The sequence below is a fragment of the Protopterus annectens genome, chromosome 6.part0, assembly GCF_019279795.1.
Source record: "Protopterus annectens isolate FY-2018-M chromosome 6.part0, PAN1.0, whole genome shotgun sequence".
NCBI lineage: Eukaryota > Metazoa > Chordata > Ceratodontiformes > Protopteridae > Protopterus > Protopterus annectens.
The window spans coordinates 437,597,203-437,613,448 of NC_056737.1; positions in this window are offsets into that span (position 1 = coordinate 437,597,203).

Sequence of the window (16,246 nt, forward strand, 5' to 3'; positions counted from 1 at the left end):
GCAGTCTTTCACTAAGCTCCACAGCATACAAGTTACATGTTAAACAGTCCAGGAAATAAATCCATAAGCCTTGTAAAGGTATCCACACACACAATGTGAAGAAAGGACTAAAAAAAATGATTAATGAAAAAAAACAATCCACATACCAGTTGTTGGTCCACTTATGATAATTGCATAGAATCATAATAAATGGTATAGTTGCTAACCCATTAACACTTCTGAACTGTGGAGTGTCCCATTTCTAGCAGACCACACCCTTTCTTACAGTCTGAAAAAAAATCAAGCTAAAAAGCATAAGCCAAACAAAAGTAAATATGAATAGTAAATGCTATCAAGAAGTACAAACAGCAGTGTTACTAATAAAAGGCTTTATTTATAATGATAATTGTTAGTGCATTCACATTTGTTACATTGACAGTGTAATATGCTAGACTGCATACAGACCTAGAATTATACTTTTCTTTAAAGTTACAATTTTTCATATTTTGGAAAATGTACAACCTAGACATATAGGGCTGCATTCATGAAGGTACAGAGATGTGTACACGGCTATGCACACATTGTGGTGTCTTTCTGCTATTCAGCATGCACCCATACATAGTGCTACATGGTCCTCCATCATGAAGGCGTTCAGCACCATGAAAAGCAGGTCCCATGGCTGTGCTGAATGCTAATGAGGCATTCTGGAAAGAGGGAATATTTTAATTAGCCATGTGCTCTCTTCCCGGAACCACCTGCAGGAAGGCATCTACACAGCCGGGTAATTCAAGAAAGTGCTCAGCCTTGTAGATCTGCGTGGATATCGCCACCATGGTCGCAAGCATGGCCAAAAGGCTGTGTTCAACCACCAAACATGTACATGGTTGTAGGGAACCACCAGACATTAGGGCTTCCTTTAAAAGTGCTATAACATCACCGAGAACAAAGTGTGGATTGGGGGTAGGGGGTACACACTAGACCACCAGGGACACATCTGTAAGGTGCTGTAATGGCACCAGCATTACTATGAGGAATGGGGGATAGGGCTTACATTGGACCACCATGTCTTACTTTACTTGCCATGATGACAACAAGGTTACTATAAGGATGGGGGGAAGGTGGAATACACTAGACACCTGGGATTACTCCATAAAGTTCCTTTAGGCACATAACAGCATAACAAGGATGGGGAGGAACCACTGGACACACTATAAAGTTCCATGACAGCAATGGTAGTACGGGGATTAGAGTGGGGGAACCACTGAACACTGGGGATAAAATGAAGTGCTGTAATAGCACAGACTTCATAAAGGTGATGGGGGTGGGGAAGAACCAGTAGACCATCATGGATAACAATTTAAAGTGCCATAACTGCAGTGGCATTGTAATGGGATCAGAATTGGGAGGACACAGTAGACCACCAGGTCCTAATACATCTGTGTTATAATGGCACTAAAATATTATTGGGGTGGGGGGGTGAACCATGGGAGGGTATGGACAAGTGCAGGGACTGTGGTGTGTGTGTGTGTCTGTGTGTGTGAGAGAGAGACAGTGACTGCAGAGAAGATTCCACGGGTCCACTTTTTAATTTCGAAATGCCATAATGTCGAGAGTCATAAAATCGAAACCAGAATCTCGACATTATGAAATTTAGAAATCAAAAAGTAAATAGAAAAAAAAAAACATGTTAAAGAAGGTTTTTGCAGGGGGGCAAGCCTCCCTGCACCCCCCACACCCACTGCACCTTAAATATACTAACTCCGAGATCACGCTACAGTGAAGAGAACGGTAATGTTCCCGTTCCAGACTGTCTAGCGATCCCCATTACTGTTCTCTTTGCTGTAGAGCAATCTCGGAGTTAGTATGTTTAAGTTGCAGGGAGTGTGGGGGGGTGCAGGGAGGCTTGTCCCCCCCTTGCAAAAACATAGTTTTACATGTTTTTATATATTTATTTATTTTTTATTAATTTCGAGATTAGAAGATCTCAAGGTTCTCAGTTCGGTATATAGAACTTCGGGATTTTGTAATTTCGAAATTAAGAAGTGGACCTGATTGCACTGCGTACAAGTGCAACAGGTTACTATCATTACTTGCAGAAAAACCGTGATCTGCATGTTGTAGTAATAACTCTGATTCAGGAAACATGCAAATTAGCCAATAATGAGGTCTTACCACTTCTCAGCTAGCATGTTTGTGAATTGCAAATGAGCACTTCTCACTCTAAGACCTTTTAATTTATTCCTAGATAATGTCATAGCACTTTTATTCAGCCAGACTTGAGGTTTCAAGTCAGGTGAAGAAATTCATTTCTGAGGGTCTCTTTATTGAGCTATAATGTACAAAAAGAAAAAGCTATGCTTATTTGTATAACTACCAATGTAAATAACACTAAATGTCTCTCAGGATGTAGAACTTACAGTGCAAATCAGTGATGGTTTTTGTCACCTTCACATGTGATTTCAACTGACAGTGTGCAATAATTTGTAAGTCACAGTCTTGGAAATATTGCATAGCTTCATAATTTTTAGCAAACAGCTAGCAATGTGACCAGTATAGTGTACTGTACATTGTGGGTGACAATGTATTTTTCTGTCTCTCACCATGACATTTCACACCATGCCCCTCAGTGACATGTAGCTCTTTCAGTTACAAAACTGTGAATTCCAATATGAATAACAAGTGACAGACAATGACTAATATCTCCTCCGTGGGATGTTTCATTTTGTTATATATACTTTGCCCTGTTTAATACTGCATATTATTAATTGGTAAGTCATTTTGTTATCCCAAATCAATGCCATGAAGTCATAATAAGGTGGTATGGGTGTTAAAATGGAAGTATAAACAGAAGGTGCTCTAGCACAAATTAATTAATTTGTCTGTCTTTTATATTTTGAACATAGGAACATGCTAGGCCAGAGGCCATGGTGATCATAAGATGCCTAATCATTTACAACTTTAGGCAGACAAACTTAAACATTCTTGCCACTTTTTCCAAGCGCCAAATCTAGCAGGGCCATACATAATAACCCTGGTGTAAATTTATATCTTCCCAACCAGTTATCAAGATTAGCCTTAAAGGTAACCAAATTAGTACTTTGCTTGACCTGCAGTGATAACTTATTATTTAGGTTAGGAATACGTTGAGTTAGGAACCTCTCTCTCTCTAGTGAAACTTGTTGATAAAGATTTATTTCCTTAAGTGTGGATATTTGTAAGGCCACAGGTTTTACGAAGAAATAGGAGGTCAGACAGGATTGGGTCTTTCATGGTTCGAAAAGCGAGATGCAGGTCCTGTGTCCCTTTAAGCTACAAAGCCCATCTTGCTTTGCCTAACATGAAGTTAGTTTAGCAAGAAGTCTATAAAACCCATTTTATGTTAACCCACATGACGTTTGCTTAGGAAAGCAGCTGTAAAACTGTTCTTGCCCAGCACAGAATAAGTCCTGTGTTTTATACACATTTTGCTCTTTTGGTCTGGGTGGTTAGTACCTTTAGAGCTCCAGCTCGTGCATACCTTTAAACTTAAACGAAAACAAAAAATTCACCTCACACGGGGTGAAACCAAAATGAAAACACACCAAAACTATCAAAAATATGGACAAAACACACTGTAGTGGAGCAAGGACCAATGCTTTATTTGTGACTAAGCGCTTTCACCTCTCATTCTTAGGCTTCATCAGAGTCACAGAAAATATACACCACTTCCTATTTATACAAAGAGTCTCATGACATCACACTTATTAAGTTAAAACTAATTCATTCATAAAATATAATATAACAATTTGGTATAAAAAAATCACATAATGAGTGAAAAGCATATAACTGCAGTTTCTTCGACTTTGTCCAGAGACAGAAACACTGCTGGGTCAGGGTCTTCTTTTGTTACCAGAACTGTATTCTTTGTATGAACGTTGGAAACGGCATGTGTGTACTTACCGTAATCTACAGCCCCAAAAATAGCCAGGTTGTTGTCTTTGGAAGCTGTTCCAAGTACGTGAAAGAGATAGTCGACGTCAAGCCATTGTCCAGTCACAGAAATGTAAAAATATTCTGAGCCCTTAAATAGCGAAAGAATGGGGGTAGACACTTTGTGAGTATTTCTGGGATTATGGGTAAATAAGTATTAGATACAAAAACAGGAAATACATCTGGGTCCACCTGAAAATTTACATATTTCCTGTGGAGATGGCTCAGTGATTTATGCAGAAAGGTAACATTCATGCTCAGTTTTGTTATTTAGGCATCTTGGTTTATTAAGGGGGCACATTCTTTAAGATTATCATATAAAACTTCTTTGTAGACATCATTAAGGTTTGAGAGATCTAACAAAGGTGTCCATTACTGTCTCAGTTAGGAACCATAAAAATGTTAGGCAAAGTCTTTTACATTGGAGTGGACTCAGAACCTGCAACTCTGCCCAACTTTACTAGAAATAGTGAATATAGTAACATATAAAACAACTGGAAATGGGATCTTTAGAAAAGGGATGAAGCAAACTACATAGAAAAAATGGGAATTGTGGGAACAATACATGCAGAGAAGGAATGAAGTTTAAGAGGCAGGATGTGAATGAGCGATGTAATGCCTAACTGACAATGACTGGATAGATTATAAGTGATGTATAATGTTTGCAACTACAGTTGTTTCAATGGTGTCTGTGATGTATAATGTTTGCAACTAAAGTGATGTCAGTGTTTGTTTTTTATTTATATAAATAAGATTGGCTATGTCATACGTGATAATTTAATGAAGATGTTTATTGAAAAAAAACCTGTGGCTGTGCTGTCTTTGTAATTGTTATATCAGCAGATCTAGTGCCAGTGGAAGTGGTCCTGCTATAGGCTTCTAGAAAACATCTGCAGCATAGTCAACTGTCTGAGACAGTTTGATGCTAACTTTTGATATAGTATACATATTTTACCCCTGTGGTGCTGCGGTAGCATTGTCGCCTCACAATTAGACGTTGCCTGTTCGATTCTCAGTTAGAGTGTCTTCTGTGTGGCGACAGGCATGAATGGGCGTTTTCCTTCGTTGAATGTTGTGCGTTAGGCCCGGCAAGCCAGCACGTAAAAATCTACTGCCAATCATTAGCGGACCGGAGTTCCGCTGTGGCGACCCCTAACCGGGAAAAGCCGAAAGACACAAACAATACATATTTTACCCCCACAGAATGAGCAGATACATGTAGGGGTGAAGTATGTGTCATTTAGAGCTCTTTGCTTGCTGGTACCTCTTTTTGGGACATCTTGTACTACTGTATAACCTGTTACTTACTAAAAAATGATTCCTAAGGAGGTTGGGAAACTCCTTGCATACCTAACAGTGGGGTATAAAACACTGGTTTCACAGCAATCAAAATGTGTCCCTTTTTTACAGTTTAGAAAGAAATTTCTTAGCTACCCATTCAAAAACGAGTCAATATTTAAAAGAGAAATGTACCACATGATTCTCCTTGACCCATTTTGACAATAAAGTCAGGTCCTAGTTGGCTAAGTAAGCTATTTTTTATGGCTATTATGAAACTGCCTGCAATAATCTGATTTTTGACCATACAGAGTGCGCCATGTAATCTTAAAGCAGGACAGTCACACTTTTAGCCTGCAGTTTTCCCAGCATGCTTACACAATTATACCCAATGAGTTCCAACTCATAATTGTTTCTAAACAATATGAGCCTCCTGCTTCCAAAGTATCAAATGGGCACTGTCAGTCATTGAAACTAGAGGATACGTGTGTAAATATACATTTGTGGTTTTCTTTTTTATACTTGATACCTAGCAGCTGCCCCATCCTCTCACTACCTCTTTCTTTCAACGTATCCAAAGCTCTCTTAAATTTTTAAATGTATTCATACTGCAACACCTATTAAAGGAGTTTCTGCCATCTGTCTATAATCCTTTTCATAATTAAATACTTCCTTCCATCAACACAAAAAAACAACTGGCCCCAACCCGATAATCACAAATTAAGTAAATAAGCAAATAAATAAATAGAAAATTAATTCACAAGTCAGTATAATGGCCTTGTGCACCCATATCATATCCCCCTGGTTGACTGCTAGTTTCTGGACGATACAAGCAGGGTTATCCAACCTCTTCTCATATGCACTTCCCTTTAGCCCAGTGATAATCTTCTGTAACTTCTCTATTTGCTTTGTGTGAGTTACCTGCACAGGTCTAAAACTAGGTGCAGTACTCCAGCTGTAGTCTCAGTAGTACCTTGCATAACAAGAAGGTCACCTCTCTGGATTGTCTATTCTTTACATTCTCTGGATTGTCTATTCTTTACATTCTTCTAGCATTTGCCATCAGGTAAAGTTAACTAAACCAGCACCATACTTAGATTATCTTGGAGTGGTGGACTCAGTAAGATATGGTAAAAGACTGACAAAGAAAGACTAGATTATATGCATTATGCATAAAGTACACTGAAACATTCAAGCTATCTCAACTCTTGTTACTTACACATATGTAGGACAATAAAGAGTCCATCACAGACCACCTGCAGAGCAGTTAGCTGTTGAGGACTGTGATTCGTCAACTCTGACACTGAAAAGTCATCTTAGTTCCAGAGCTGGAAGCATACTATGTTCATTAGAAAGTGTGTACTGCCATCCTGCATTTCCAGGTAATGAGCGGATCAAACAAAGAAAATCTGCATCACTAGCATTGCAGAAAACTGTTAAAAATGATTAAAGCCCAGGACAGTCCCAAATGATAAAGATTTCCCTGGACTGGGATCTGCAGTAGAACTGCTGTGGGAATGGCATACCTTTAATGAGCTAATTTTATACCAGAAAAGAGATGTATCCTGAGAAAAAGTAATGGGAACTGACAGCAACTCAATTATTCCCATATTACAGAAGTCGTTGTAAGTCATACATATTTTGAAATTATTTTCCAGATGGAGGGATACGGAGTTTCATGTGATCATTTCCAGCAAATCAATGGATATGGGTGAGTAGTCTTGCAGGGAGTTTAAATAATGTAGGACATCATGTTTTTTTTGTCACAAAAGGCTAAAATACTGTTTTTTATCATGGGAATTTTACTTTTGACTAAATTTTTCTAGCTTGATGGGTTTCCTTCAGCCTTGCATTTATCAGAACATTGTCTCATTCTGAGTCAAAAACAATATATCTCAAGCTCGAAGTCAGTCTTCTGACCATAGCCTGATCTAGTATGAGGCAACCTAGGTATCTGCCTTAGGCCCTGTGCTATCAGGGGGCCCATCAATTATGCCAAAATTATAAAGTTTAACAGATGCATAATCATGGTCATTAAGTTCATGACTGTATACAGTAAATGTATTTTAAAAAAAATTATGTCCTCAGCTCCATTCATCCCCATAATGACCTAAATTTAGTCATTTACGTTTGTCACTAGCAACAGCAACTTGACTGTAAATTCCTAATTGAGTAGAAGCAACTGCAAAAAAATCACGCTTGACCCTTCCGTATATGTGGGCAGTGACAACTGACAGACATTTTGTTAATTTTTTTTTTTTACGTTAATTTGAGGCTAACTAGTTATCCACTGCTTTAAAACTAGAAATTAATTACCACTAATTTAACATATAAAACATAGTTTTCTGTTGTAGAAATGAGTTACAGCTATATGTAAAGTTTCCATAATTTTAAATTTACAAAACTGTTCTGTTCTTAGCTCCAAAAATCTTCTATCCTTGTTACTTTCATACAGTTGTTTTTTTTCACCGTCTCACCATTCTCCCTGATGACTGGCTCAGAGTGAATCGACCCTGCTACTGGCAGCACTACACGACTTGACATGTGAATGATCTGTAATCCTTCCTTTCTTCTTTCACATGAGATCATACCTCTCAGTTTTCCCTGAGTTTGCAGGATATGCCTAATTTTGTTTCATATTTTTGTCTTGTACCTAGTAAAGTTTTTGATTTTTTTGAGTAAATTACTGAGGATAACAGTCAGTCAGTATACGTCTTATTGTTCAGAAAATGCAAATGGATGCAAAACATTTTAAATGAATCAGAGAAAGTATTTTCAAAATGCCACTAATTTTGGGCCATTGTTTTCCCATTATTTTTTCGCTTTGTCCATAACTCTGGTACAAAGAAGTTTAAAATACAGCACACCAAAAACAACAAAAATATAGAAAAAAACACACTGTAGTGGAGCGAGGACCAAAGCTTTATTTGTGACTAAGCGCTTTCACCTCTCAATCTTAGGCTTCATCAGAGTCACAGAAAATATACATCACTTCCTATTTATACAAAGAGTCTCGTGACATCACACTTACTAAGTTAAAATTAATTCATTCATAAAATATAATATAACAATTCACTATAAAAAAAAATCACATAATGAGTGAAAAGCATATAACTAGATAAGCATATAAATTCATATTCAGTGTTATGCTAGGTAGTACTAAAGGTAACCTTTACTGATTGTCTGACATCTGAATCAGTAGGATGGTACCATGGGGATTTGGGGTTGTGCATTATAACACTAACCTATACCGTACTCTACAGTGAAGAAGTCTCACTGGCTGCTAGAAAGCTCTTGGAACCATGACAAGCACTTTTTGCAACTAGTTATATTCATTCCAGCAAATGCAAAGTAGTTTCAGTTGTGGGTAGATCCTCAGAATGTCTCTGGAGGTGGCTATTTCCTCTCCTGTTCCATCATAGACAATGGCAGCAGACATTTCTGATTGATTGTGCTGTGCCAGTGTAATTTCTGTTAAAGTCATGGGAAGTGTGATAACCTAGTAGATTCCAGCAGAGTCGTTCATAGGTCCTAAAAATAAAAACAGACTGTACCATGGTCATTTGGTAGAGTAGCAGAAAAGAAGAACTCATTTTTATGTCTCTGCAGAGAAGGTATGAATATTTAAAACTAAGTCAGCCTGCAAGATGAAATCAGGTCTCTGTCATGCTGTCTGAACAGGTCACTAACTTACATGTGGCAAGTGCACATCTGTCTAATATCTCAGTGGAAGACCCTTTTAGTAGACATATTTGCATTAAAGAACAGTGCACAAATCCACATTTTTGATCCTCATTCCATCTTTCTTGTGCATGGAAGACAAATGCCTTCTCCTTTTGGACTTGTGACCTGTATTTTGCCATCTCTTTCATTCGGCAGTTAGAACTCAAAGCTGGAAGGAAGATGGCAGCTCTTCTTCTTCTTTCGACTTTTTCCCGGTTAGGGGTCACCACAGCAGATCACCTGTCCGCTCATGATTGGCAGTGGAGTTTTACGGTGTCGAGTTGCCAGCCCGGTGCCCAACCTTCCACAGAAGGCACACACTCACACCTAGGGCCGATTTAGTGTGTCCAATCCAGATGGTAGCTCTGATTTTCTTAAAAGCCAAGACAGCTGTGGTTTCCAGTTATGTTGCAGCACTATCTCAATTTACCTCTCTTTTATTGCAAAACACCACTGTCATCATAGGAATTGGCAGTATTGCTGCATGCAAGCCTCAAATTTATCAGCCTCTGTTTATGCAAAGGATTTACAGATGTTAGTTTCCAAAGCATAAAAAAAGTTTTTCTTTGGGGCCTTTACTCATAATGCAGCTTTATCCCTACATTGACTGATATCTGAATCACATTTATAAGATACAATTATTTATCTTTTGCTTCATTTAAAGTGTGTATGTGTGCAAAATTTTCATGTATACCTTTGGTACCACAGGTCTCAACAGAATCTCATGTCTTTTCCTGAACTGATTCCTGCTTTTTTGACTACTACATTGTGCCCTTTCCCAGGTTTGGGATTTGAATTTCGTGGCGTGAAACATTGACATTGCTACATTCTCTATTAGCTTTTCCAGTGTCCTTAAAACGTTATCTCAAGAAGTTGCTATGTTTCGATAGCATTGTCCTGAGGAAGACAGATCTGCAAATTGCAGGCCTTCATTCATCCTAAGTATTCCTTTCTGCCTTGCCATGTTGTTTCCTTGGACCAATCTGTCTTTCATGTATGAAACATTTTTAACTGTAGCTGTCTTTTTGGAGCAGCAATCTTTCCCTGTTTTTAAGCAAAAAATTGACAGAGAATATTATGTATTCTGAATATGTACAACTAGCTCAGGTATTATATGTAGAGAACTAAGGACATCAGAAAATAAGACGTGCTCAGATTTTTGTCTCTTTTATGCACAGGAAACCTAAGACCAGACTTTTAAAGAAGCTCACCTACTTGCACTGAGTTTTGTTATGATGGAAAAAAGAAATGCTATCAAGCTTTTGCAAGGTATTTTCAGTTAAAAAAAAAACTGTTTCTGCTTATTTTAGAATTTCACAAAATTCTGTGGTAGTATTTTAAAGAAAAGATCCAGGAATAAATGAAAATAATGGAAAAGTGCATCCACAGACAGTTACTAGGCCACCTACTCCAGAACAATTTACTGGTCAAATCTCAACATGGCTTCAGGCCTTTCCACAGTACAACAACTGCTCTCCTATCCTTCACTGACGGCATCAATAAAAACTGTAATAACAATCTTCTCCATTCAGCACTTTTCATCGACCTTTCAAAAGCATTCAACATGGTCAACCACCACTTACTTCTCGATATTCTAAAATCCTTCTCTCTGGACACAAAGTCTATAAAATGGTTCCAGTCCTACCTTGATAATAGACAGCAGGCAGTGCTATGGGACAACAACCTCTCATCCCATCTCCCAGTTACCCTAGGTGTTCCTCAGGGCTCTATATTGGGCCCCCTCCTTTTTCTCAATATTCATCAATGACCTCAACCTATCTATTCCTTCAACTAACTGTGTACAATACGCAGATGATTCGACAGTAATCTGCTCAGCTAAATCTCAATCCCAACTACAGACTCTAATTCAGACAATGTTCAATAAAGCAGAAAATTGGTTTCTACAACGCTGCCTCCTCTTGAACCCCCAAAAAAACCCAAACTCCTCCTCTTCACTCCTACCCGTAAATCACTCCCAATGAACTTTTCAGTCTTATCCAGTAATGGTACACTCATATCTCCCGATCCAACAACTAAACTTCTAGGGGTAACCATTGATAACAACCTGAACTTTGAAACCCATATCAGCAATACCATAAAAACTGTCAACAGGAAACTAGGCTCCCTCTATAGGATAAAACCCTTTCTCTCCCTACTAGCCAGAACCACTATTGCCTATTCCAACCTTATCTCCACACTTCTCTATGGCTTCTTCCATATATACTAACTTGTCAAAAAATAACCTTAACAAAGCTAGCCAATGCTTACAATAGCATTGCCAGATTTGCTACTGTGTCCTCCTTTAGGACCCATCACTGCCATAACCTGAAACAAGCTGGTTAGAGCTTCTGAATCAGATTCACTTTAAACAACTCACCATTGCGCACAAAACCCTTTTCCAGCCTACCAATACCCCAATACTTGCTAGTCTCATTACCCAATAGAAGAACCTTTCAACTTTACACTCATCTAATAAACTACTAGTATCAACATGTAACTCTAATAACATGGCAGGAGATGCTCTGTTCTCAAATGCAGTTGGAAAGTGTTGGAACCAACTCCCCCATGAACTTACATCACTGTCTTCATTTACACTTTTTAAACACAATCTGAAACTCTATCTTAAAACCCATTGGTTATGTCCCTGTACAAATCCAGACTAATCTCATACTATATCCCAAATACCCTCTCTTAAGACCTAATTCTTGCTCTGTCTGTGTCTTTTTAGATCAAGGCCTATCCTTGCCAATAACATATCTTATCCTAATAGAGATAATTTAAAATACCTAGTTAAATTCTTCTGCATATAATTCTAAAGCATCCTACCTAAGGCAGGCAACAAGTATTATTTAAACTGTGAGCATTGCTGAACTGTTGAAATTTGAAGTATGTATTTGTTTAACAATTACTTTCTACTTACTAATGAAGTCTTGTACATAAAGTCTAAAATATCTCATCTAATGCTTGTAACATGTTTTTTGTATAAACTGTGAAGATTCCTGAACCGTTTAAAATTTGTATTATACCATGACCCCCCCCATTAATATTCCAAAACGTGCACGCTGATTGGTCAGCGTGCACGTTGTAAATCGACTTATACTAATGGAAAAAGGACCGGTCGGCCGGACTTTTTCCATTAGTATAAGTCTTTTTTTAAAACACTGTCTCGCTATGTTAAAGGAGTTTAACATAGCGACACAGGTTTAAAAAAAGCAACGTAGATCCCCGTTGCTTTTTTAAAGCTGTCTCGCTATGTTAAACTCCTTTAACATAGCAACACAGTGTGTAAAAAGCAACGGAGATCTTGCTTTCTCCATTGCTTTTTTTTTTAAACCTGTCTCGCTATGTTAAATGGGTTTAACATAGCGAGACAGCTTTAAAATAAGCAACGGAGATCTCCGTTGCTTATTTTAAAGCTGTCTCGCTATGTTAAACCCATTTAACACAGTGAAACAGTTTGTAAAAAGCAACGGAGTTCTTGCTTTCTCCGTTGCTTTTTTCAAAACTGTCTCGTTATGTTAAATGGGTTTAACATAGCGAGACAGCTTTAAAATAAGCAACGGAGATTCTCTGTTGCTTTTTTTAAAGCTGTCTCGCTATGTTAAACCCATTTAACATAGCGAAACAGTAAAAAGCAACGGAGATCTTGCTTTCTCTGTTGCTTTTGCCCACAGCTCTGATGTACTGCGTAGGCATGCGCAGTACATCAGAACTTCCGCGGAATACCAGACAGCTGCGGAAGGGCAGCAAGGAGGCATTATACAATGCCATTATTTAAGAAAAGTAATTATTTTTTTTCTTAAATAATGTCATTGTATAGCAATAACCACTTCTGGGTGTGGTAATGCTGATTTACCACGGTTGGCTTTGTTTGGTCCCTCAGGCTTCGCCCTCGGGACCAAACCACGCCAACCGTGGGTAAATCCAGCATTACCCACACCCAGGCATGGGTTATTGCTATAGTATTTAACTGTATAACAACTAGTACCTGTATGTTAGTAGTCTAGTAATCTCCTGGAGTTTATCTCCCCAGGACTCTACTGAAAATGTACATAAATCCAGTTAGACTATCCCAGTCAACAAATGTAAAATAAAAATAAAATAATAAATAAATAAATTGAAAAAATGATGTTATCACTATAAATCAATAGTTTAAAGAGCAGTTGAAAAAAGTCTTCTTCCTCTGAAAGCAAGCACTTGTACAAATATGCAGTAACATTATATGCTAGGCTTGTTTCCTTAAAAAAAAAGTGCCAGGCATATTGCTACTTTTTCTTAGTTTTATAAAGGTGTAAACCTTGCATTTCATGATTCATAATCATTTGAACAGTAGTTTGGTGTCATGAGCAGTCTAAAAAAAGCTCATGTTTTAAGTAAAGAGGAAACTTTGCTGCCAAATTCTTTTATACAAAACACTTTATTTACACAACAGCTGTTAATGTATTATGCAGAATGCTTCATCTTCACTGTTCGGCAGTCAGTAAAGACCTGCATATATCATATGCATAGACATCTGTACATGGAAACATTCTGTAGTTTGTATTACTCTAACCAGTTTTCTGTGGTTTAGAATACAGAAATTGCTATAATTACAAGTGAAGAAGTATAAACCAAGATATATTACAAGAAATGATACTCTATACATGAATGTTAGAAGGTTCAGAAGAGTGGCGGTTTAGAAAGGACACCTGGCGTATTGCAGTTGTGTGGTAATAGGTCATTACCTGATACAAAGGTAAAGAGTAGGTCTGATACCTCCATTTTAAAAGCTACCCAGAGCCAGGTGGGAGTTATCAAACTTCTGCTTTATGGTATCTGTTTCTTTCACTTCCTAGCGCGGTTTATGAAGTCGTTTTGTTAATGCTGTTGTATTCAAAACAAGAAATTGCATCCAGAAGTATGGCTTGTTAATTGGAACAGTCTGCAGTACACACTAAAACATGCAGTCTACCACCTTCTGTTGAATTGTAAAGTAAAAAAAAATCAAAAACAGAATCAGCTTTCCGTTAAATAAGCATTTGTACCGATACGTCAGATACATACGCCATTTAGTTGTTATTAATATTAAAATATTCCATTATAGCTCTAAAGCTGAAGAAATGTGTGGGTATAAATGTATTGTATAGAAAAATATACTGATCAATACCAGTTTATATTATCAATAAATACATGTAGTGCTCAGTTTTTGTATTTATTTTTTTCCCCACGGCATGTGCATATTCTTGCTAGCTGGAAATTAATGTATCATGTTAAACAAATGTAAAATATATTATAACAAGACTGTCAAATAGACTCAAATTTTTGTTTTGAATGCCAGTAGCATGTTCTGCTACACTCTTAAGAAGATTTTGTACAGAAGTCATTTTTACAGGAAGAACAGTTTTCTGTGTGTATTCAAATCATTGTGTTGTTTTACCATGTAAAATATCCATATTCACAGTACTGCATATATATATATATATATATATATATATATATATATATAGATATATATATATATATATATATATATATACACACATACATATACACATGCATATATAGATAGCTGTACTTTGTGTGTGCGTGTGTGTGTGTGTGTGTGTGTGTGTGTGTATAATCATATACGAGTCACAGGAATGCATGTTTTAACAAAAATGTTTACTATTAATATTCTGCTTTTTGTGAGGTTATACAGGTTCAGATATTAATATTTGTTGGAACGTTATTATTATTTTCCTCCATAATGCCATAAGTTAATTTGCCTGGTAATTATATTTAGTGACAAAATAAACTGCTTCTGTCCCAAGACTGTTATTTTCATATTGTCTTTATTACCTTTTATCTCCTGTTTACTCAGACATGGACTCTGGTACTATCCTTTCTTGAGAAACACCGCATAGTGTTTTAGGCTTGTGTGTGTGTGTGTGTGTGTGTGTGTGTGTGTGTGTGTGTGTGTGTGGGTGTGTGTGTGTGTTTCCATGTGCAGTGTATTTAATAACCTTGTTGTGATACACACTCCTTCCTTAAAAGGTGAGCTTATTACTGATTAACCTTGTAAATTCACTGCAGAGCAATGAATTCATTAATTTAGATAGGAGGTCAGTACTTCTAAATAGAAATGTGTTTGCTTGCTTAAGTTTGTAATATAGAACAGATGAAAATTTGCTTTGCCTTCACCTGTTAAAATTATGTTTCAACAAGTAATCTGATATTTCATAGTTAACATTGAAGCCAAAGCTGTCGATCCATAAATCTGTTCTTTTTTCCCTTAATTAGCCTATTTAAGTGTTTTATTTTGTTATTATAGTATTGGCTTCTAGCCAGAGTGTTACAGGATGTGAACAAAGTGTCATGCAAACATTTGTGGCTTCACCCCTTTGTTTTGGTCTTTACAGTGGTTGCTTTGCTGTAAAATAATGTTGATGGAAAATGTCATAAGAAAGTTTAGTGTGTATGAATAGGCTAGAAAGTGAGTTTTCTTTCTGAATAAAGTGCCATATACACGGGTATGACTCATGGTCTGCTTGATGTAGTGTAATATATCATTTTTATGGACGTCACGAGGCTTAATTCATCTATATGAATGAGGTTGCATTTAAAGCTTCGGTTTTATTACTGTAGATATCTAATTACACCTTATTCATGTTCACTGTTTGATCCACAATGAGTCATTGTGAGACCACCATTGTTTCAAATAGCTTTCACTGCTTTACCATCCGAGAGTCCATACAGCATATCTAGACCTGGCTAAAGCCAATGACACTATTCCTCATGCAGGCTTTATTGATTGACTTGTAAATCTGAGTATAAATCCTTAAGTTGTTAAAGTCGCAGATGCCACTTCTGAAACCAAAACGTTACTAGTGGTGTACCACAGTGCTCAGTTTTGGGCCCTCCCCTATATGAGCATTTATTTCTCCTACCTTCAGGCCAGCACTTCTGGCTTATGGTTAACTGTGTTTATAGATGACTGTAAATTGGGTGCTGTTATTTGATACTCAACTGACTCACAATTGCTCCAACATAGGCTAGACCCTGTTAACAAAAGAAGCTGATCCCAAATTAAATGTAAAACATGTAGCAGAGTTTATTTTGTTAAACAAAACAGTTTCACTTACCAGTCAGGCAGTATTGTAAGGGATCTGGGTACTGTTGTTGATAATTCCTTATCATTTGACCATCATGTCTCCACAGTAGGGTTGTCACCAGTCCTATTAACAGTGGGATACTCATGGGTTGAACTACCTTATCCCTTTGCCCGCTGTGCAAAGCAGCAGGACTTGAAAAGTCCCGCTTTTCGATTGCACTGAATCGC